The sequence below is a fragment of the Callospermophilus lateralis genome, chromosome 12, assembly GCF_048772815.1.
Source record: "Callospermophilus lateralis isolate mCalLat2 chromosome 12, mCalLat2.hap1, whole genome shotgun sequence".
Lineage (NCBI taxonomy): Eukaryota > Metazoa > Chordata > Mammalia > Rodentia > Sciuridae > Callospermophilus > Callospermophilus lateralis.
In genome coordinates this window covers 71280857-71306011 of record NC_135316.1, presented here as the reverse complement: position 1 = coordinate 71306011, position 25155 = coordinate 71280857, and the positions used below count along the sequence as shown (strand labels likewise).

At 37.2% G+C, this 25155-nt stretch overlaps 1 pseudogene; it reads right to left on the bottom strand.

Annotated features, from left to right (window-relative positions):
* Positions 1-13797: 13797 nt before the first annotated feature.
* Positions 13798-21925, bottom strand: LOC143642366 (purine nucleoside phosphorylase LACC1-like; annotated as a pseudogene).
* Between the last annotated feature and the right edge of the window lie 3230 nt (positions 21926-25155).

The window sequence follows — 25155 nt, the reverse complement described above, 5'->3', positions numbered from 1 at the left end:
CTTCAATAGGTGACTCCTCACAATGCTTTTATTTTATTAGAATATAAAAATAATCAATGACTGTTATAGAAAACTCAAAAATGTATAAACAACCCTAGAAGTGTGTGGTCCACCTGAAAAATTGAATGTGTGACATAGACAATATCAGGAGGACAAAAAATAGTTGTTTGAATGAAACTGGGTGAAAATGACATTGAGCTGATTGATGATAGATGAATGGAGGAATAATGTAAGCCTGGCCACAGAAGATGCTCCATAAAGAAAAGAGGTAGAAAAAGATACATGTTGTTTAGAGAACTGTGTGAGGTCAGTTTGGCAAATGGGTTATATGAAGGAGTGGTAAAAAATGAAACTATAGATCTAGTGGGGAAGGAAGGACCTTATCAGCAAAAGCATTTATTTCTGTCCAAAAAGTTCTAAGAATACATGCCATTATTGTGTTTAAGGAAAAGAATAGGATAAAATTTTGTTGCTGCAATGTCATTCTGCTGGCAGGGTTGAAAAAGCGTTGAAAGAAGCTGGGATCAAGAAGAGGTCACTAAGGAGGTTATCACAGAGAGAGACGTGGTGAAAGCCAGAGTGGCAGCAGTGTGGGAATAAAAGAAAGAAAAGTACTCAGGAGACAGAGTCACTATACCTGGTGTCTGATCAAATTTGAGGGGTGAAAATTTCTGGGAATCCAGTGCCTGGGGAAATATGAGTAACTTAAAGATACTCAGAGTGTTTAGAACAGAGGTTATTTCAGAAAAGAACTAAGAAATAAGACTAGAGATAGTCTTAGACACTGAGCCTGGTGAGATCCATGAGAGAGAGGTAGAAGACTTAGAACTTCATTCCCAGGACAATGTGCTCTAGATCAGGGCTCCACTTCCAAAGAGCTCATTCAGGCCACAGTGTGAACAAGGAATTGGAAGAAGGGGTGAGATAAAGACCAAGATAAGTTAAGAATATTGCAATTATCCACATTCTAGAACATAGGAGCCTGGATGGAAGGGGTAACACTAGAGAGTGTTTTATTAGAAATATTCAGCATGAACTCCAACAAGATTTAGTAACTGATGTGATTATGATATTGTAACACAATATCAAACATCCAGTACACATACATCCTGGGCCTGCACTGTGGTCCTCAGTCTCCAGGGTTTGGTCAGATCACAGGAGGTAAGGTCATTTGAAAAGGAAGAGAGTTTCTACTTGAGGTAGGCGTATCCCAGGATGGTGGGATATACAATTCAAAAGTTCAGGAGAGGTACTGAGCTAGAGATTTAGATTTGGGGATCATCTACATACATGTGGCAATTGAGACATTCAGAGTAAATAAGGTTGCAAGGAGAGTGTCTATAGGCTGACAGGGGAAAAAGATCTAGAGCCAAACACTGAAAAACAGAAATTAGTGACTTTTCTTGTTGAACCAAAAGGGGCACTTAAACATACAGCTGATACCTATTGTTCTAAGTACTCACCTCCTAAAGATGATTGTCAGTAATTTTTTTCCAAATATTCTCACTAGGCCTTACTAAGAATTTCAAATTTGTTCCTACAACAATCATCCCGAAGTGGATCTACCATGAAACTAATAAAGCTTCAAACATAGGGTTCTTCACTTGCACTGGTCTCTTCTCATGTATTTGGTGGGGATTTAATAATGTATTAACAAGTCTAAGTTTTTATAAAGTTTGCAAAAGTAAAATACGGGCATATCTCTGTACTAGTGCATGTTTGGTTCCAAATCACTGCATAAAACAAATAAAGCAATAAGTTCAATCACATGATATTTTAGTTTCCCAGTGCATATCAAACTTAGGTTTACACTATACTGTACTCTGATAACTGTGAAATGGCATTAAGTCTGGAAAAAAGTGCACATATCTTAATTTGGAAATACTTTATTGTTAATTAAAAAAAAGAGGCTAACGATCATCTGGGCCTTCAGTGAGTCCTAATCTTTATGCTCCTGATGGGTTTTGCCTGGATGTTAATGGCTTTTGATAAGGGTTGTGAAGGCTAAAGTTTAGGGTGCCTATGGTAATGTATTAAAATTAGACAACAATGAAATTTTTTACTTTTTCCCTCATGAGATACTTCTCTGTGGCAGACAATGCTGGTTTTGGTAGTTTATCCACAGACCTTCTTTCAAAATTGGAGTCAGTCCTCTCAAACCCTAACACTGTTTTGTCACTCAATTTTTGAAATATTCTATGTCCTCTAACACAATTTCAACAATAATCATAGCATCTTCATCAGGAGTAGATTCCATCTCAAGAAACAAGTTCCTGTTCTCAGCCATTAGTAGACACTCCTCAACCAATAATGTTTTATCATCAGATAACAGCAATTCAATCACATCTTCAGGCTTCACATCTAACTCTGTCTTTTACTATTTCCACCAGCTACCTTCTCCATGGAAATCCTGAACCCCTCATAGTCATCCATGGGGGTTGGAATCAAGTTCTTCCAAATCTCTGTTAATGTTGATATTCTGACCTCCATCCATGAATCATGGATGTTCTTAATGACATAGAATGATGAATCCTTTCCAGAGTGTTTTCAATTTACTTCCCCCAGAGTCATCAGCAGAATCACTATCTGTAGGGTATCTGTAGCCTGACAAAATTTATTTCTTAAATCTTGAAATTTGAATTGACTCCCTGACCATGGGCCACAGAATGAATGTCATGTTATCAGGCCTGAAAACAACATTAACCTCAATGTAGGTCTGCATCACAGCTCTTGGGCATTTTCAATGAGCAGCAATATTTTGAAAGGAATCTTTTTTCTAAGCAGTAGGTCTCAACAGTGGGCTTATGACATTCAGAAAACCATGTTTAAACAGATGCACTGTCATCCAAGCTTTGTTGTTTCGTTTATAGAGTGCAGACTGAGGAAATTTAGTATAATTCTTAAGGGCCCTAGGATTTTCAGAATGGAAAAGGAGCATTGTCTTCAATGTAAAGTCACCAATTGCATTAGCTTTGAAGCTAAGCACTGACTGCTCTCTAGTTATGAAAGTCTTAGATGGCATCTTCTGCTTCACCTTATATTTTTATGTTGTAGAGTTGGCTTCTGTCCTTAATCCTCAATGATCCAGCCTCTGCAATATTCAAGGTATTGCAGCTTCCTCACCTCTCTTGGCCTTTATAAAATTAAAGAGAGTTAGCGCCTTGCTCTGGATTAGGCTTTGGCTTAAGGGAATGTTGTGGCTAGTTTGATCTTCAATCTAGAACACTGAAACTTTGTCCATATCAGCAATAAGTGTATGTCACCTTTTTATCATTCATGTGTTCACTGGAATAGCACTTTCAATTTTTTATTAAGAACTTTTCTTTTGTATTCACAACTGGCTAATTGGTGCAAGAAAGAGGCCTAGCTTTTTTGGCCTTTGACATCCCTTCTTCATTAAGCTTAATCATTTCTAGTTTGGGATGCAAAGTGAAAGATAAGACATTGTAGGGTTATCAATTGGCCTAATTTCAATTTCATTGTGTCTCAGGGAATAGAGAGGCCTGAGGAGTGGGCAAGATATGGGGGTATGGGGAAACAGCCTGTTTGTGAAGCAGATAGCACACATACAACATTTATTAAGTTCACCATCTTATATAGGCAAGGTTTGTAGTGCTCCAAATCAATTACAATAGCAGCATCATAGATAACTCACTGATCATCAATTTAACAATAATTTAAAAATTTGAAATATTGCAAGAATTACTAAAATATGACACAGAGACACAAAGTGAATGCACACTTTTGGAAAAATGGCTCAGAGAGACTTCCTCTATGTGAGATTGCCACAAGCCTTCAATGTGTAAAAAAAATGCAGTGTCTGCAAAGAGGGATAAAGTGAAGCACAATAAAATGAGCTATACCTGCACTTTAAATAAAATTATTAAAAGTACTCCAAATTCTCTCCATCATATTTTTGTTTACACAACTTTTCATTTCTATGTTGTACATGATGCTGAGTCACACCATTCATGCACTCATACATGGACACAGGGTAATAATTTCCATCTCATTCCACCATCTTTCTCACCCTCAGACTTCCTGCCCTCCTCTCACTCCCCTCTGCCCAATCCAAAGTTTCTCTGTCATAATTTTATAAAAATAATTTAGTAGAATGATAAGGAATTTGAATTTAGTTTGGGTTTAGTGGGACCTGTTTATATAGTTTTTAGTCACTTTCATGTATTGTTATTTGTAATTGCTCTGGTTTAGCAAGGGATTCCAGAATGTCTCTATAACTCACCATGGCAATTCTCTCAAAATTGTGACAAGAGAACCCACAGCCATAGGACATGTACTGGTATTAATACCGCACTTGGTACTATGAACACACAGGTAGCAAAAATGAAGATATGAAATCTTTTGAACCAAATTCTGATCTTTGGAAAATTCCTTCAAATCTTAGGTATCAATATGGAAAAATACAACTGAAGTTTCCCAAATTTGACAAAAATATTTACAATGCATATGATCATTTCTAAAATGAACTGTGACTGACTTTTCAGAAACTGTTCATACTTTAGAGACTTGCTCAGCTATCCCCACTGCAGTCCTCTTTAGTTTCTCCTTACTCAACATGAGACCCACTTTCTGGATATCACACAAAAACCTTTAAAACATGGCCATTTACTGCTGATGGTTCTCTAATGGGTATTGAGTTCTGGAAGTCATATCTTAAACCTTTTGATGATTTATGAATTTAAGTGTGCACAAAAGTCTTATGGATACAAAAAATACATTGCATCAATTACAGAATGAACAAATTGTATTTGTTAAAAGAATAAAAATGTAGGAGAATGACACTGTTTTAGATATTTGGGAATTTATGATCCACAATCCCCACTGTTCCTAACTTCTACAAAGAAGAAGGAACATATTTAAATATTTTTGCCAAATTGAAGAATGGTATTAGGAAGTTTTTCATTACTGAGAACTTTCATTCTAACCCATATATTAATGTATGAAGTTAATTAATACAAATAATCGGACCAAAATATTCCCAAATAAACTCAACCTATTCATCACTACCACCTCTAAGAACTATTCAGTTTCTGTATCCTCTCTCCTAATTAGTGACATCAGCTAGGAACCTCGAGTCTATCCAATCCTCTCTCCCACTCTCATATCTAATTATTCACCAAATTCTGTTGAATCTTTCAGATCCATTCTTGCCCCTCCTTCAGCACAGCTTTAACTTTGTTCAGGCCTTAATATCCCCACCCATCCAGGCTCTATGGTCATTTTTAACTGGTGGCCTAGTTGGTCTTACCCCTTTCTAATCCACACCACAATCAGGAAGGATCTTTCTGAAAGGCAAATCTGTTCTTGTCATTCCCCCTTTCTAAGTCTTGTAATAACTTCTAATGCCTACAGGATAAACCCTTAATTTCTTTGCAAGCCCATCAACAGTCCTCATAATCTAGTCCCACCCTTTATTTTTTCTCTTATTTGTTTTGGTACTGGAGATTGGACCCAGCGGCACTTAACCACTGAGCCACATTCCCAGCACTTTTCATTTCTATTTTTTTTTTTTTTTTTTTTTTTTGGAGATAGGGTCTTACTAAGTGGCATAGGGTTTCACTAAGCTGCTGAAGCTGGCCTAGAACTTGTGATCTCCTGCCTCAGCCTCTCAAGCCACTGGAACTCCAGGTGGGCACTCCCACACCCAGCTCCACCTTCCTAACATTGCCTTTTCCCACTTGCCTATGTGCAGGATACCGTCTACCCACCCTACCACTGTTAGGCTTTGAAGTGCCAAACTTTTTCACCTCATTGTGTAGAAACATTTTTGACCCTGTATCCTTTTAAACTACTTGAGTCACCTTCAGATTGACACAAAGACCAGTTTTTTTCTTGACCACCTCTGCAAGATTGATACCTGGGTCACTACTCTGCCTGGTAAAATGCTTCTAAAATGGCACATACCCATTTGTTCTACTAGATTTTCTCAAGTAGGGAGGGATGGGAAGAAGATAGATTCTGTCTGGGGGTAGAAAATAGAATTGGGCATTTCCTATATTACTATCATCCATCACCTAATAATTACTCAAGTGCTTGCTGAACATTAGTGACTTTGGGCTCAGCTAGACAGATGTGATGATGGAGAGAGTTTCAAAGAGAGGGAATTTCAGGGAAAATGAACAGCAAGAGCAAAACTCAAAAGCAGTAAAATTGAAATACACTGAGAACTGCACACAAGATTTTTTTTTTTTCTTTCTGATATGGCTACATTGGAGGCTTTTTACAAAAGGCTAAAGATGAGGAAAGGAGCCAGTCTGTACTTCTACTTAAGTATCTTTTACTCATTAAGTAAAAGATAAAATAAAACAAAAATAACTCAAAGGCATTTGCCTGGGAAACTAAAAGAATAGTGGTATCCTGATAGAAAATGATAAGCCTCAATTGCACATTCAGACCTCTTCTTATCATCTGAACTTGAAATGACATCCAGGACGAAAAATTGGAGGGTCACCTACAAACTACCTACAAAAGTCATTACCTACCTGAAGTCTTATGCCACCTGGTGGTAGTTTACCCATATTTCTATTTAATTACTAAAAGTGGTGCAAATTTGTACTTGCGAACGCTAGCGTAGTGTCAGGCATGAAACAGCTATCATAAACATTCTGTGGAATAATGAATGAGTCAGATGTACAATGTTGAACAAAGCACAACTCTGCAGAAAAAAGCTCTGATTTGGGGCTAGGGTTTTGGCTCAGCAGCAGAGCACTCGCCTATCACGTGCGAGGCCCTGGGTATGGTCCTCAGCACCACATAAAAATAAATGAAATAAAGGTATTGTGTCCAACGACAATGAAAAAAGAAATATTTTTTAAAAAGCTCTAATCTGAAGTTCAAGAAAGTCAGTATTTAATTCCACACTATTGACTGTGGAGTGACCCAAAGGAATACACCAGACCTCTCTGGGTCTTGTCCTTGTATATATAGAATCATTATGTAAGTGATCTCTAAGGTTATGTCCACCTGTAATGTTCTTGGCTTTATACTGGGAATTTAGTTTGAAAAAAAAAAAAAAAGATAGGTAACCATCCCTTATAGTCATGGGACTTTTTTGATAAACACACAAACCATGGTTTTCCTTTAAATGTATTACCTCAGAGTGTCAGAGCATAAGAACTGTCAGAAATGATGAGGAAGCTTATGGCAATTGAATTTGAACTCACAACTGGAGGATTTTTTCCTGGTTCTGATTTAGCTTTTCGCTGATTATGTCATCATTTTTCCTCCTTAGCTAGAAGTCTCTTAAAAAGGCTTTCTAGATGCCATTCCTTTTGGCTTGACCAACACCAGGATCCTCTCCTACAGCACGGTTGACCCCTCCCTCAAAAACAAGCTTCACTCAGGGCCAGGAGTTGAAGATTAAACAAATACTACATAAATTTTTTTTGTCATTTTTTAAATATGTTCATATTTTTGTGGGTTTTTCATGGTTAATGCCAGTTATTGTCCTTGTTATGCAATTTAATCTCTTGGTTATTTTTGCCTCCCTTCATTGAAGATAATTATTAAGTTTAATAAATAAGACTGTGGAAAAAAAAAAAATATATATATATATATATATATGATTTTTCAGCTAAAATACAAGATGTAACTGAAAAGAGATGTCTTAGTAAGTTGTATTTCTGCTCTTCCTATCAAAGGACTGAAGTGCTCTATGAAATGGCTTGCCATTCACTTAACTCAGAGAACTCCACAAATTCAAGCAAATCAAACGGTTCAACTCTTCATGTTCAATTGTTTTTAAAGAATGATATTCCTAATACAAGTTCTTACACACAACAGACACACAGTACTTTTTTTCCCTTTTATTGTTGCACTTAGAATTGAACCCAGCAGTGGTCTATCACTGAAGTACATCCATAGCTCATTTGCATTTATTTATTTTGAGACAGGGTCTTCTTCAATTGCTAAATCTGGCCTTAAACTTGCTATTCTCCTGTCTTGGCCTTCTTAATAGCTGGGATTACAGCATGCACCTCTGTGCCTGGACGATACTCAGTTCATTTTAAAATTTGATCTTTATTATGATCATCATCCAAGGTTCAGCAGTAGGGCACTTGCCTAGGCTGAGCAAGACATTGCTTTCAATCTTTCAATCATCATGATGATTATGATGATGATGATAAATTAAATAATCAACAAATTCTAGGACTTGGGTAGGGACTATATAAGAAGAATTATATTCATGTAGTCTCAGAAGGAAGATCTATAGTGTCAGAAAGTAATGGAATGCTGGGTTTTATGGGCATGCCTGTAATTCCAGATACTCAGGAGGCTGAGACAGGAGGACTACAAATCGAAGGCCAGCTTGGAAAATTTAGCAAGTCACTGTTTCAGAATAAAAGGGACTGGGGAATAGATTACTTAGTATGCCTGAGAGCCTAGGATCAATCCTCAGAAGAGAAATAGAGAAAAAAAAGAGAAAGAAGTGAGAGGGAGAGAGAGAGAAAAGAAAGAAAGGGAGGAGGGACAGCCTCCGGCCTGCATGGTAGGCTGACCACTCGGCCGGGAAAGGGGGCCCAGCTGCCCACCTGTGCAGTAGCCAGACCAACCCAACTGGAGGAGGGACTCATCCACCCACCTGCACGGTAGACAGACCACCCCAACTGGCAGAGGGGCCCAGCCGCCCTACCGCGCAGTCACCGGAACAAGGTCTGAACAAACATAAGGTCTCACCAACACCCCCACCTCAATAAACACCTTATGAGAAAAACTGATGGAACTCATCTTGGAAAATCACACTAACCCTTAAAACCCATCAACCCGTGGGCGTGGCTACCAGCTCAGTTCTGCAGCGGATCAGGCGCCTGCTTTACATCTCAGAAAATAAGAGTAGAGAGGCCAAAGGTGGAAGCTCAAGTCCTCTCACACTGACTACCACCACCACCCTGAACCCAGAGACTCAAGCTAGGAATAGACAACGCCACCTACTAGAAGAAAAGAAAACAGAGTTCTGAGAGACTTTTTTTTTTCCTTTTTTTCTTTCTTTCTCTTCTCTCTCTCTTTTCATCCATTCATCCAATCTCCTCTACCATTCCCCCTCTGGTCCTCACAACCTCAACATATGTGAAACCATGAATTGTGCATGAACAAGGTCTTTAACGGGCTGGGGATGTGGCTCAAGCGGTAGCACGCTCGACTGTCATGCATGCGGCCCGTGATCGATTCTCAGCACCACATGCAAACGAAGATGTTGTGTGTGCCGAAAACTAAAAAATAAATAAATGTTGAAATTCTTTCTCTCTCTCTCTATTTAAAAAAAAAAAAGAAAGAAAGAAAAGGTCTTTAACAACTGAATCACCAGAATAATATAATATAGAGGAATTGCATATGCCCCACCTCCCTCCCCCCCTTTTATTTCTTTTCTTGTTTCTCTTATTTTCTTTTTCTTGCTCTCTTTCTTCTCTTGCAGAAGATTAAAGGTACCTAAATGCTTTTATCAGCTTCAAGTAAAATATGTTGTGCCTAAAGTAAGAACAATATACTCAGTCATTTTAAATACTATCCTCTTCCTTTTTTTTTCCACAAGAAAATTAAAGGTTAAATAAGATTTGTTCAATTTCATGCAAAGAAACAGCAGAGATGCTCATAGAAATTCCGCCACCTAGTACTCAAGCCCTCTCTTTGCTTTATAAAGCACTAAAGTACAGCCATTATGCAATTCATCACAATTTGAAATTACAATTAGATAAAGAAGACAAGGTCGTGACCTATTAAAATTCAGTCTGATGATTAGTACTTCCATGCCATGAATTCATTCTATTTACCAATTTAATTCTTCTTACTAATAAGATGGCAACCAAAATCACCTATGTGCAGTTAGTAGCAGTGCTTAAATTAAAAACAAAATTTACTAGAAATAACCATTGTTTTGTACCCTAAAAGTCCCAGAAACCTATACATATATGCTTGAGATTTACAGGGTCTTTAGATATGATTATTTAATAACCTAGTAGTTCTCTGAGTTGCTCAATCAATTCCTCTCACTCAGTAAAAATAAGAACACAATTTGGCATAGATAATCCAAAATAACAGATAATAAAAATAATTTTGTGTTTTGAATGTTGTCATACATAATGAAATGTGGCTCATACTGCCTAATACTCCGAAATTATAAATGTCAAATAAAATAACACACAGGGAAGAATTGGAAAATTATCAACCTTTCTCAAACAGTAAAATTGTTCCTTGATCTATTGTTACTATTAAACAAAAGAATATTTTACATGAGTTTGAAATTTCTATGCTGTGCTTTGTGTTCAATGACTTCCCTGAATTGGTAAGAAATAAGGTACTTTTTTGAACTTCACACTGGGCTATCGAATGCACAGAAAAATTAAATAAAACAAGGTACCCAGTTGTGGCAACCTTCAAACACAGTATTGAAACTACTGGTCTATTGACCACCAGTTTTCACTATATGAAACATCTTGGGGGTTGCAACTATATGTTTTTAACCTATCCTAGTAGTACCTCAAAAAAATTTTGACTGAATGTATGAATAAATGATATTAACAGAAAGTTGAATATAAAATTTAGATATCTTTAATTAACTATAAAATCTGAATGGAGATTTGGAGACACAAAAATATGTGTTCAAAACTTATCTTAGGGGAAGCACACACCCCTGTAATTCCAGTGGCTCAGGAGGCTGAGGAAGAGGGTCGAAAGGACAGCCTCAAGGACAGCCTCAGCTACTTAGTGAGGCCCTAAGCAACCTAGTGAGACCCTGTCTCAAAATTTAACAAATAAATTACATGATTTTGAACTCCAGCTGAGTGTAGTTTCCCATCTGAAAAAAAAGGGCAAACACCTATGTATTTCATAGTATCTATAAAGGCAAAATGAGGTAATAAATAGGAAAGTCCTTTGTATGTATTAAAAAATGCTATCTGAGCTAGGTGTGGTGGTGCATGCCTTTAATCCCAGTGGTTTAGGAGGTTGAGGCAGGAGAATCTTGAGTTCAAAGCCAGACACAGCAAAAGCAAGGCACTAAGCAACTCAGTGAGACCCTGTCTCTAAATAAAACACACAAAGTAGGGCTATAGATGTGGCTCAGTGGTCTATTGTCCCTGAGTTCAATCCCCAATAAAAAAAAAAAAAAAAAAAAAAAAAAAAAGATATCTGCTGTTATTATAATACATTATATACATGTAAGAAATACATGCATGAAATTTGCAAAATCTTTTAAGAGGCAACATGACAATTTACATTTAAAATATTTCCCCAAATTAAATGAAGCTTAACATTTCTCTTTAGCTCAACCCAAAATTTAAACTCAACCAAAAATGTATATATATCTTCCTTCAGGATGTAGCTCCTAGCTTTTTCTCTTCTCAAGCAAATACTGTCAAAGAATGGACACCTATGCCTCCTCTTCCTCAATGCACCAACATCTGACCTGGCCACCACTGCCTGCAGAACAGCTTCAATACAGCCAAGCCATTAATTTTTCTTCTCAGCTTTTGCTTTATTTTACACCTGAAGATTTCTTTTTGAGCACCTCTCATAACTATGTTGGCTCCTTCAAAACAGCAAAACCCTATTTTCTATAATTATTTTTTGTAACTGGCTCAGCTTCTTGTTCTTCAAATGCAGGTGTTATATGAGGTTCCATCCTTGCACCTCTTTTTTGCTCACCCTATTTTTTTCTTAGATGATCAACTTGCTCCAACAGATTCAGGCATCATCTTGGCATAGCCAACTCTAAATCCATGTGTTTGTCTCAAGGTACCTTCGAAATATTTCCATCTGCATGGTCTTCATTCTGTTTGAAGTGAAACTCACTACCTTTCTCCCTTCTCCAAAACCTCCTCCCTTCCTTTGTTACCACTCATGGTAGTTACTACTCACGGTAGTTAGCAGAACAAAAATTCTAGAGTCATCAGTTCTCCACTCTTCCTCCCTTCTCATTTCCATGATCTACTCACATAATCTATTGATTCCATCTGTGAAGTGTCTCTCTAATGCATCTACTCCCATTTTAACTTCTACCGTCTTCATTGGGGCTTAGTTATTTCTTTTTTTGAAATATCTTCACTGCCTCTTACCTAATCTCTCTGGTTTGAGTCTCTCAAAATTTGAATCCGTCCTGTGAATGGATGACAAGGTAATTAAAACACTCCTCTACTTTTGATGCTCACATCCTATCTGGAAAATAAAGTCCAAACTCTTCGACATGGCATTTGGGACCCTGCTAATCTATCTCAAACCTGTTTTCCACTCCTAACTCAGCCCAAACTGTTCTCTCTCTAGAACATGTTACAAACTAAATGCCCTGGATTATGGTGTTCCCTGTTCCTATTAGGGTTGTTCTTCATTTTGGGTCTATTCATATGTCATTTTCTCTGTAATACTGTCTGTGTCTTGGCTTCTCTCATACCCTTCCTTCTGTTATTAAAAGTACATTTTAGTTACGGAAAGTGTTCATCTCCTCTCCTGCAGTAGGCCCAAAGGGAAAAGTCTTACTCATTTTGATGCACTTTGGTAGCACAATATCTGACAAAGAGAGTATCCACTAAATACTAAACTGAGCAGACCTATTCCTCATTTCAATAGGCTACAACAAAGAATCATTCTCATCTGTAAAACATCATACTGATTACTTTGTCAGTTATCATTACAATGTCTTTCTTTCTTGTACTGAGGATTGAACCTGAGGTGCTTTACCACTGAACTATAACCCCAGCCTTTTTTATTTTTCATTTTGAGACAGGGTCTCACTGAGTTGCTAAAGGCCTCACATAATTGCTGAGGCTGACTTTTAACTTGTGCTCTTCCTGTCTCAGCTTCCCCAGTCACTGCAGTTAGCATTAGAGTTAAATGAAAATCATTTGGCTTTGATAATAATAGAAAAAATGTACCCTAAAGATGAATTATCCATTGTAATCTTCTTGGTTTTACATAAATCAACCAGCTAAATTTCTCTCTTGCAGTCAGTTTGGAACGACACAGGGAAGTTATTCAAAAATCCAGTCAAATGTCTGCAAAATACGCAGAAACAAAATATAAGACCTTTACTAGCACTGTTAGAATACCAAGGTAAGAGTCATAATGCCTACGAACTTTTTGCATATTAAAAAGCTAAAGATGTTGTAAAGTCTAAACATAATATTACTTCAATGAAAAGTAATCTTAGAGAAATTGCATATATGCTAAAGGGGCAGTGTTAAATCAATATCATGAAATATTTTTGTGTAACCCTTAAAAAAATCGAATAAATCCTATTATAATAAAATTTCCTTCAACCTTGCTCTATTAATATGTGTGAGGTGTCCACAAACTATATCCTGTGGGCAAAATGAGGCTCCTCACCTGTTTTTTGTTTTTTTAAAAAAGTTTAATTGGCACACAAACACACTCACTTCTGTTCTGTCAGAGTATGATTCTGCTCCATATTGGCAAAGGTGAGTAATTGAGACAGAGAATGAATATCACACAAAACACAAAGTATTTATTATCTGGCCCTCTAAAGAAAAATCTGATCAACTCTACTATAGATAGCAGTTGGAAATCTAGCTGAAAACTAATCTAATTTTTTTTAATTCTAGAATTTAGATCTTTATGCAAAGATGTCATTTCAACAATTTTTTTTAAAAAAGGCATAAAGATGATGATAGAAATGTACAGATATCAAGTATATAGTAAACACAAAGAACTTACAGGATTTCTTAAAAACTATATCAATTTATTTTAGTTCTTTTAATATAAACCTGCCTGATTATTCACTAACTAGGAAAAGGAATGGCTTATTTTTATAATAGAATATGTTACTGAAAATGAACTTTTCTACTACCTATGGTCTCAATAAAAGAAAAACCAATTCTTTTTATAGGAATAAAAGGGCAAAATTATGTATACTTAATTAGTTTTTTAAATAAGGGGAGAAAAAGGTTGACAGAGGAAGAAGAAGAGAGGAAAAGAAAGAAGGAAAAAGAGAGGGGGTCAGAGAAAGAGGCAAGAGAGACTGGAGAGGGAAGGGAGAACCCAGTAAGTACCTCATTCTCTAATTGATATGAAGCCAATCTGTGTGCCAAAATTAAGGCCATCTCGGACATGGGAGAAAAATTTGTCAGGATGGCAAGATGTACAAAGGTTGAGATTCTGGTTCAGGTCGTGAATATTCTGTGGAAGAATTCCTCCTTGTTCTAGAAGAATCCTTGAGATAAAGATTTTTCAAAAGAGAGCAAGCATTTATTTTACCAAATGCCAAAGAAATATGAAAACAGTATGTACAACAATGTAAAAGAGTTCTATAAAAAATCTGGTAGGAATAATGCAAATTGTTACTTATGTTCACAACAAGGAATAGCTAAGAAATGGTAGATTTTTATCACCTAGGTTTATGAATGAAATGTATGAACTTCCATACTGTCCTGTAGACATAATCTAGTTACAGAATTTTATAATCAAAATCAAGGGCTTATTTAAGAAGAAATTTTTCAAACTACAAGAGTATTTTTAACCAAGATTCATTTGGCATAGACAGAGTGTGCTTTTTAGTCATCTAACGGTCTGGTCTTCTTTCCTCTTAATTAGCCATATTTTTCACTGAAAACTTGCTTCTCTAAAACACTTGAAATATGAATGAAAATTAGTGATATTATTTGACAAGTCAAATCAAGAATCAATTCCAATTCTTTATACATAGGTATTAAATGAGTAAGGTTTTTACTGACTAGAATAGGAACACAATTCAAATCAGCTATCAATTTTCCTTTGTAGAAATAACAAATAGTTTTCAATAGATATTAAAAGCAAAATTTTTTAAATTCAAGATGCATGAGACCACAAAAAAGAAAAGTGACTTTATATTTATGTTACCTAATATTTTTTTGAAGACATATATCCTTCCAATTAATTAGAAAATATGAACAATTTTAAAATATTAGCTTTCCAAATGTTTTTATATTCTAGAGAGTTTACCCAAGGAATGACTGTAATGTCAAGTAAATGCTAGTTAAGTTTAAGTAGAAACTGAATCTTTTTCAAGGTCAACTGCTTCTTCCTTCACTTTCAAATCAATGAGAGATACCAGGCAAGAAATTTTATGTCATTTGCACATGTTGAGAATAGATTTTATATTTAAAATGAGTTTTTGTGTAGTGTATATTGCAGGGTATATCTGCCACCTTCTTCTTGGAGTTAGCAACTGGTCTCTAAAATAATTTTCATTTCAGAAGCAATGAACAATAATCAAACTTGAAGTTCCACAGTGAAAATCAAACATACCTGGTGGCTTTAGGGATGTCAATATGGGGTCTGGGTGAGTTTAAAAGGCACAGGCATTCAGGATGAAGATTATGAAATGCATTTGCTGATTCCCTGGGAAGAGTAAAACAGCAAGGTCCTACTGAAGGTCCCAGTACAACAATAATGTCTTCTAAACTACAGCCATATTCTGCTATCATAGCATTCACTGTAGCCATAGCAAACCTAATAAAGTACCTCTCAGGCCTGGAAAATAGGAAGAAAAAGAGATAAGGAAGATTAAAACATAAAATTTCAACTCAATTTGTGTCTAAGTTAAAAATGAATAGATTCAGCTTCTGATTCACATAATTATTACACATGGTACTTTTTCCAAAGTGTGATGTACTTTTACAAAATACGTGACACAGAATAGTTATTTAATAGGAGTCACTGTCCTCTTCCTTTAAAAACTGTTCTATAAGCTTCATTTATACCATCTTAGTCTTCTCTCTTTACAAATTATTAATTGTGGTAAGAAACATATAAAATTTACCATTTTAAGTGTACAATTCAGTAGTATTAAGTATATTTACCAATCTCATGCAGAATTTTTTCATTCTGCAAATCTGAATCTCTACATCCATTTAATAACTAATTTCTCCCTTCCCTCAGTCTGTGGCATCACAATTCTTCTTTGTTTCTACAAATTTTATTACTCTAGATATTCCTATAACTGAAATCACATAGTTTTTATCTTTTGGGGAGTGGTTTATTTTATTTAGCATAACTGTGTCAAGGCTCACCCATGATGTATTGTGTCAGAATTTCCTACCTTTTTAAGGCTAAATAATATTCCATTATGGTATACCACAATTTGTTCATTCATTCACCTATCACTGGATATTTAGTTTGCTTCCACCTCTTAGGTATTATGAATAATGCTGCTATGAACTTGGGGCGGGATATGTCTTAGATTCTGCTTTCAATTTTTTAAAATGTATATTCAGATATATAGTTGATAAATCATATGGCAATTTTATTTTGAAATTTTGAGGAATTGCCATAGTGTTTTTGGAGCTGTGAGTCACTAAACATTGTTCCTCCTCCCCACCCCCGGATTGTTGTAACTATCAGAATCCCTTTGAGATTCCAGTGAAATTTTGGGATGGATTTATTTATAAAAAAAAGTGCCTTTGGGATTTTACAGGGATTGCATAAATCTGTAGACCACTTTAGGTAATATTGACATCAATATTAACTCCTTCAATCCATGAATATGGGATTTTCTTACCATTTGTTTGTTTCTTCTTTCATTTCTTTCAGCAGTATTTTGTAGTTTTCATTTCTACCTCACTTTCTACACACAAAACAAGTCTACTTCCATTAACTTTCCCTTTTACAAACTTCCCTTCCTCTTTATTGGATCCTGTGGAATTCTAAGATTAAACCATTTCCTTCACTCCTGCTTTCATCTACTTCCGGAAGACAAAAACCAAACACTGTTGCTTTTTTCCTTTGTTCCCTATATTGGGAGTTAGATTCAGCTGATGAAGCTGGACAGTGAGGAGCCCCCTTACTCCCTCCTTCAGCACTCCATATGTATATGCTTGTAAAACTAAGCACTCAGGAGAAGAGACTAATATTTCCAGATAAAGGAAGAAGATGATGAAAGCCACAAATATTTAGATGATAAATTAAACTTCTGCTGGGAACCCACTGGATATGTGGTTATGGGAAGAACAGAATGAAATATCAGATTCTAGGTAAGTAAGTGGATGGGATATTAGTAGCCAAAATAGAAAAACAATGTGGTAAAGAAGGAAATGTAGGAAAAACATATTGCATTTTTAACATGATGATTTTGAGCTACCTCTGAAATTAAAAGCAGTTATTTCAAAAGAAAGTAACTAGAAAAAAGCATTCTGGGCTAAAAAGAGATATTGTCAAGACTTTTATGTGGACAAGAGCATCTCTCTGCCTTGATTAATTATTCACACACCTATAATGTATTCATCCCCTATTTGTTTCTTTCCTGAAGGACATGCATAGGCAAATATATTCATCTGACTGAGGAATTTTTATTAAATTAATCATATAGAAGAATTTTATACTTTCTGAGAGCTGATAAAATAATAAGTAACGCATCCAACTGTATGCTATTTCAAGGTTAATTTAAGTATAAAGTGAAAGTTCACTTTTATAACTTCATTTTGACTGCTTTGTCTTAGAGATCTTAAAACTAAACATTTCAAAATATTATTAGTTAATATTTCCTTTTTAAAACCAAGAACTGAGATTCAAAACTTAAACAACTTTTGACAATGTCATATGATAAACCTGATTTCTCAACCAATTCCATTAATTTAGCTAGGTCAGAAGAAAAATATGTCACTTTCTTCTCTATAGACTAAATATCAATGTAGTCACAGATTTACAAGTAATAAGGAATTCAAAACATCAGTTCTCATTTTACATAGAATCATAACCACAGGATAACCTAAATATTATTTTCAAATACCTTCACGCACAAAAAAAAAATCTATAACCTTAGTATAGCATCTTAAATTACATCTGTGCTCTTTGGCAACAGTTATAGTTAAACACATGTGGTCATTAAAACTAAATGCAGTTTGCAAACATGTCTTCCTTTTTTAAACTCCCTACTTTTACATGGGCTGCTGCATCTGTGTGAATTCCTTTGTACACCATGCCTGACATTCCTACTCCCTGGTGCCTGAATACCAAGGGTTCCCAAACAGAGGCAACACCATGTCCCTAGGCAGTACTTAGACAAGCATGGAGGGTTGCTGTTTGATTATTGCAATGACTGGGGGTGCTACTGGCATTAAGAATTGCAAGGGCCAAAGATACTTTCAAGGTCACAGTAGAATTATCTTACCCCCTAATGTTAATAATATCCTTGCTTACAAACACTGACACTGAACCAAAACCTAAAGACTCCTCAGGAATCTACCTAGGGACCATCTCCTTTGGGAATTCTACTCTAATTCATATCATTTGACTTATATATTCCCTTTATCTGCTCCTATAATAAGAGTATGCAGGCCCCACCTTATCATTACATTGATCACAAAGTAGTATAATTAACTGTCAGGCCCACTCGAAAAATTCATTTTCTTTCTCTACTAAAAATTTAGGAAAATCCTCAATGCTTAAGTATATTTACCAGAGTGAGAAACCCCACATGCTTTTTTGGCAGGATCTGCGAAAACTACAGGTATGCAATCAGCACCAAGAGCTGCTATTGTGACTCCTCTCTGGTTCAAGGTTATTCCATTAAAAGATCCAGGCTCCTCCCTTCCCATAATCCACACTTCATTGGCATGATCAGTCTAATATCAAAGATACATGATAAAAAGATTTTGAAAATGGGGTTTCTCATAACATAAGCTTTTCTGAAAGTACTTATTTCAGTGCAAAATTATGTAACCAGCTTAAATTACTAGAATTCAATAGGTCTATCATTTCAATACAAAACACTACATGCAATATCTCTGCATGTTTTATTCAGAGGAATCTAGGTCTTAACACTTAAGAGTTCAATAAAGCTCATGATGAATACCTCATACTTGAAATGGGTACTAGTCTTCCAAAAAGTAGAAATTTAACATTTTAATAAGAAATTAAAATTAATTATCAAATTAATATTGCATTTATTTTTCCTAGACGCAAATAAAGCTAGAATTTTGTAAGGAACAAGATATTATACCTTAATTATGACGCTAGTGTTTAGAAAATAATGGCTTTTCTTTCTTACCATTCAGGAATCTTTCTTCTACATCAAAAAGGACAGTGTTACTATACGAAGTATTAACCATACTTTTAGAATTGAAGAGCTCTAGATAAAAAAAAATCCAAATATGAGATTTATGTAAATATATGAGATTTATACATTTCATAAAATTGATCTTTAGGCTATGATATATAAATCTAAGGAAACTACTACTAAAATTTTAGATAAAATACCAGAGGCAAAGAGAAATACCTTAATTAAATTCCATGTAGTTACTGGTATGATCTAAAAATAGGTTCAAAATATGAAACAAAATTTTACCTTTATTTGATAAAAATTTTCCACATTAAAACCTGCAATATTTGCCACCTATGTAGATTTTCTTGAACAACTACCTTGGGATCTCTTCGTTTGAAACTACTGAAGAGATTGAAGGAGCTAAGAGTTGGTATATAAGATATCCCACCTGTTCTTGTAGTAAATCCATGTATGAAAATATCTGTTGAAGACAAGTAATGAAGATTAAAAAGATGCTCTCCAAAGGACTACAAAGCATTACAAAAGCCAGTCTCTCCAGCAGACCTCCCTGATCACTTCAACCAGCTCTTATTTATCTGGCTTCTAATTCTGACAGCACTTTGTACCTCCATATGTTCTTATTACCTACTGCTGTTTACCTTCCATATGGGATTACTGCTCTTCAAAGGGTATCTTCTGTCTCACCTGTCTTTTGGTACCAACAGCATATAGCTCACAGTAAATATTGTCTAACCAAGAAGGAAGATTGACTATTTTAAAAATAGTCAATTTCTTCTGGGAAAGTTTTAATGAGTTCCTGTTTCAGAACTTCTAAATCAAAGATTTCTAGTGTTATAAATTGCATCATAAAGAAGGGCTGGGAAATTTGCTTAAAGCTAAATTTGTTTAGAACAAATTTGTTTATTTAGTATGGCTTTGAAGGAGTCTTCCCTTGTCACCCTGACCCACAAGGCCATCCATAACACACATTGCAAATGATGCTAATGAACAATAAGTGAACAAAAGAAAAGGTGGGGAGAGGTGAGCAACTTCTGAAGAAAGACTGGATTTTCACATATACAGAAAAACAACAGAGAATGCTGAATATACCTGGGACCAAAGGAGATGTGATAATAGTTAATTCTCCTTTCAGTGCTGGCAGACTTCTCAAATATGAGTCTATTTCACTCTGGATTTCTCTAGTTTATGAGCTGGATTGTGTTTATCTCAGTGGACTGTTTCAAAAGGCCATCTCTCAAAGTCACCTATAAATCTTCAAACTCAAAATTGTGAACCCTAATGAAGAGATGATCAATAAAAGCCTTCATTAAGGTTTTCCTGTGTGCAGGTACAATTACCTCAATGCTGCTCAGATTTTTTTCATTTATTTTTTGTTTAATGATATACAAAGAGGCAGCCATGCTGGAATTACTAACAGTCTCAAATTCTCTCAAGAGACCTAATAATCCATTGCTTGTTTCCAGTTCACAATTATCATGTTCACCATCTCTTTCATACCTCATGTTACTTGCAACCCATTATGCAAAGGAACTTGGCCTTGGCAGCAAGGTGGATGGCATTCAGTGTCTTCAACAATGTCTCATGGCAGTTTTCCTGACAGGTCAATTTCAAACCAAAGAGATCAATCAAAACTGCTTCTGCCATCCTCAATAATACACAAAGTTTTTCAAAGAAGACTTCTGTGCCAAAGAAATTACCTGAAAAAAGAAAAATTGGCGCAAGAATACAACACTTACAACAGAAATGTGTGGCAAATTTTAAAAAAATAATTGTCTTGATCTCAAAAAATAATCAAAATAGGCTTGGGGTTGTGGCTCAGTGGAAGAGTGCTTGCCTAGCAAGTGTGAGGCATTCCATCTACAACACCACATAAAAATAAAACAATGCAGTCATTGTGTCCATCTACAACTAAATAGATATATATATATTTTAAAAAGTAACCAAATAGTACTTATACCCCTTCCAGAAAAGACAGACCACTATTAATCATGAGAGAAACATGCCAAAGTGATCTTTTATTCTTTTTGTGAACAGGTGGGTACATCTTTCCAGAACAATAATTCTTTTTCAGTAGAAAATTACCTGTTGCCTTAGAAAGTCCTGTTTTTTAATTACAGGGTGTCAATCTACGCGCTCTACCATTGGTTCTGCATAATTGTTAAATTGGGTCACATCCCCTCATATGAAACCCAGAGAGGCCTTAAGTTTAAGATTTTAACCTGAAAATCGAAGTTTCGTGGGATGAAAGCCGAGGGCTAAGGGACTTCCCTCAGTGTGTGCCTTGTGGGCAAGGATCACGGAAGCGGCCGCCACTTGGATCCCAGGCGCTTCCTACCCACCTGGTTATTCTGGTTGGCGCCCAACTCCTCACCTTCAGCCCACGCGGGGTTGAGGGTCCCTCCCTGGTGACGCTTTGGGTGACCCCTTTGCCCCCACCCTGTTCTCCCGCCGCCCCTCGTCCTCTCCCGCCGAATTTCATTTCCACAGCTGTGAGAGGGTGGCCACCCGCCTTTGCTGGACACCACGGATTCCCACGCGGCATGTCTGTCACCGCGGAGTCCCTGTCCACTGTGTGGCGCTCGGCTCCGGAGCACGGGTGGCAGCTCCGCACCCGCCCGGCTGCTCCACAGACCGCTCCCGCCCGCTTAGGGCTTTGGGACCTGCGGACAGACTCGCAGCAGCGCGGTTCCCCTTCTCGCGCCTCACCTCGGCTGTCGGCCTGTCTGCAGGCAGCTCGGCCACGACCCGCAGCCTCCCTCCCGCGCCCCGAGTCCGCCCGAAACCCGGAAGCCGCGAGCCCCACGCACCTTTGCCCCTCACCGCGGCCCTGGCGCCCCAGCAACCTCCGCGTCCGCTCCGGGTGGAAACCCGATGGCAGAGGATGGGGGCCGGGGATTCCTGGGACCGGTCCGCGCCGAGCGCCCGCCGCTGCTCAGCAGTTCCCAGTCAGGAGCCGCAGCCGCGGAGGACCCTCTGGCAGAGCCAGGCGGGTCAGCGGGCCCGAGGCGGGCACTCCGGACCCCGAGAGGGGGCGGCGGGAGCGGGGGCGCCGTGGAGCGGTCGCCAGGAGGGAACCGCGGGTCCTGTGAGGGCCGGGCGGCGGGATTGGCGGCCGTTGGGCCGTGAGCGCGCGGAGGGCAGGAATCCGGGCTGCGGGCGAGTCCCCTGAGCGGACTGGAACTCCCCGCAGCTGGCGCTTCCCGATGACCCTCTGAGCCAGCAGTGGGGCGGGGACACTTGGTTTATGGAGCCCAGGCCGGATCCTGTCAGGTTACCTCTTAGGACTTGTCCCCTCCAGGTTCAAGGCATGGGCCTCTAGGGGACGATTGGTTAGTGTGGTTTTGTTTGCCTTTTGGTGATTCTGCCTTTCTTGAGACAAGCCAATCCTCATGACAGCTCCCTCACTTTTATTGACTACACAAGGGTCGCTATGCCCCTCCCCGCCTTTTTGCCCTTTTAAATAGTGGGTTCCTCTAATTGGAAGAAGGCACCGATTCTTAGAATAGTGTTAAAGGTACACTTCAGCGTCCCTTACCTTTCCTCCAGGAGTGTGATTTCACACATATTGAGCAGCTAAGGTATGGAAGGCATGTGCTATGAAGTGAAGGGGAAAAAAATCCAGCCTCCTCAGAATAAGAGTCTCTGTAGAACTGGCTAAGATGGAAGAAGAGGTCCCCCTATTATTGTTCAGGTGATAAGTGCTGAAGAAGCTTTGCATGAATGACAGAGAATCTCTGGAGGTGGGCACCTGTTTCTTCTTGACCAGAGACTGGGAGCATCAGCCCAGAATAGGAGCCCATTCTCCTTATCCCTGGCAACTGTTCTTGTCAAATTGGTATTTTCCCTGGACATTTGTTAAGAACCTTGAGTGGTAAGTGGTACACCTAACCAGAAGGTACACTATTGTTTTATGTTAACTTTTACCTCAAGCAAAATATAGGTCTTGTAGTTGTTAAAGCAAGTTTACTGTATTTATATAGACAGTGTGGAGAATTCAAATTCTTTCATGCATGAGTAGTGGCAGTAAAAAACAAAAAGAGAAACTATTTCAAAATAGTGAAGTTATTAGGGAAGAAAGTTTGTTAATTTGTGTTTATTTATTGGTGCCTGTAATTGGAGAAGGCACCAATCCTTAAAATCGTGTTAAAGGTACAATTAAGCATCTGTTACCTTTCCTCCAAGAATATGATTTAATAAATATTGAGCAGGTAAGTATGGAAGGCATGTGCTATGTTAAAGGGAGAAAAACTTCTGCCAACTACAGTCATTTCCTTTCACTTTCTGGTACTAACTTCATCTGTCATCCCATTCTTACTCATTCTACCCCAGTGGTTTTCAGTCATGGCTATCCATCAGAATTAAAGTGGAACTTTAAAAAATAATAATAATGCAGGGAACCCCACCGCAGATATACATTTATTCAAAATCTCCTAGAGTCAGTCCTGGCATGTCATATTTTTCTTTCTTATTTTATTCTTTACAGATGATTTAGATGCATAATTTGTTTTGAAAAAATAATGGCCTTCTTCCCAAGCCATTCAAATAAAGGCTGTTCCTTGGATAGGCCACATGACTTCATCTTTACACTTGCTGTTTGTTCTACTTAGGACATCCTTCTTTTTGTATGCCTGTTTAACTAACTGCTCCTTATTCAGTCTTCAAGCTCAAACATAGCCTTCCTTGAATTCCCATCCTAGATGCAGAATTGTTTCTTTAGCATTTTGTTCACATACCAGAAACCCTCTTTGATGCAGTCCAGACCTCTATCCAAACGATAAATTGAAAAATTGATTTGTATACTGTATATGGATGAACTTTATGTTATATAAATTATATCTAAGCAAAGCTTTTTTACAAATAGAAAAGAGCAGTTAAGTCAGAAAATCATGAAAAGAGTGTAACAGTATAAACTTTTATTTTTTACCTAAAACAGCTGTCTGCAGAATACAACAGACTCCAGAATGGCAATATGTAAATCAATGTGCAACTGATGTGATTCTGCAATCTGTATATGGGGTAAAAATGGGAGTTCATATCCCACTTGAATCAAAGTGTGAATTATGATATATCAAAAACTATGTAATGTTTTGAACAACCTACAATAAAAATCAATTAAAAAAAAAAAAAAAAAAAAGAGTGTAACAGTATAAACTTTTATTTTTTACCTAAAACAGCTGTCTGCTCATTTGCCAATCTATTCAGAAAGCCCAGGGCCTTTTCTTTGCACATGGTTTACTGATTGGAGTTCTGTATTTTATCTCTTGCATAAATCATACAGCTAACCCACTAGTAAGATTTCCCAGATTTTGTTCCTTTAAGAGGAGAATAAAGGTACTTGTGAAGCAATCTGAGTGCAATTTTAATCTTTATAATCTTTATAGTTATATCATACAGCTTTATTGGATATTTCCAAAATATTAAACATAGTTTTTAAAGAAATGATAAACTTTATATCCATGCTATTTTATTTATGTGTGTGATATAAAAGCACAGTATCCAATACAAGTGGCATAAACAGATTGGAAATAAACACAAGCAACTCATAGGACCCTGCATCTGGTAGTGCAAAAATGGGCATCCTCATTGGAGGGAACTTTGCTAGCCATGAGCATTTAGCATGATATGGGAATTAGCCACTTAAGATTTAAAAAAGAAATAGGGTTAATTGCTTAGAGGTCCAATGTAGATAGGCTAGGAGAGCATCTACTCTGCCTCTCCATTTTAATTATTTGACTATATGTGTTCTTCCTCATAGAGATTTAGAACATTTATTCTGAAGACAGATTGGGCCTGTCTTTTCAAGGGGAGCTGCTGGGGAAATCCCCAGACTTACCCTAACATGTAAATTTTATGAAAACAAATGGAATTTTATAAAATCATTAGCATTGTTTTTAAGGCATTTCCACTACAATTTATGGATCTTTAATGAAAAGGTAATATAACAGATAAAGTTTTCCTTCTTAAAAGCTTAAACTAGTTTCCCGGGGATGCCATACCAAATTACCACAAACTAGATGGTTTACTGTCGCAGTCTGACTGGGCACAAAATCAGGAGCCACTCAAGCAGGAACAAACTTTATTTTTTGAAACTGCCGCTAATACCCCGTATGTGCCCGGGAAGATTGCCAATCCACACACATGGGGGTTCT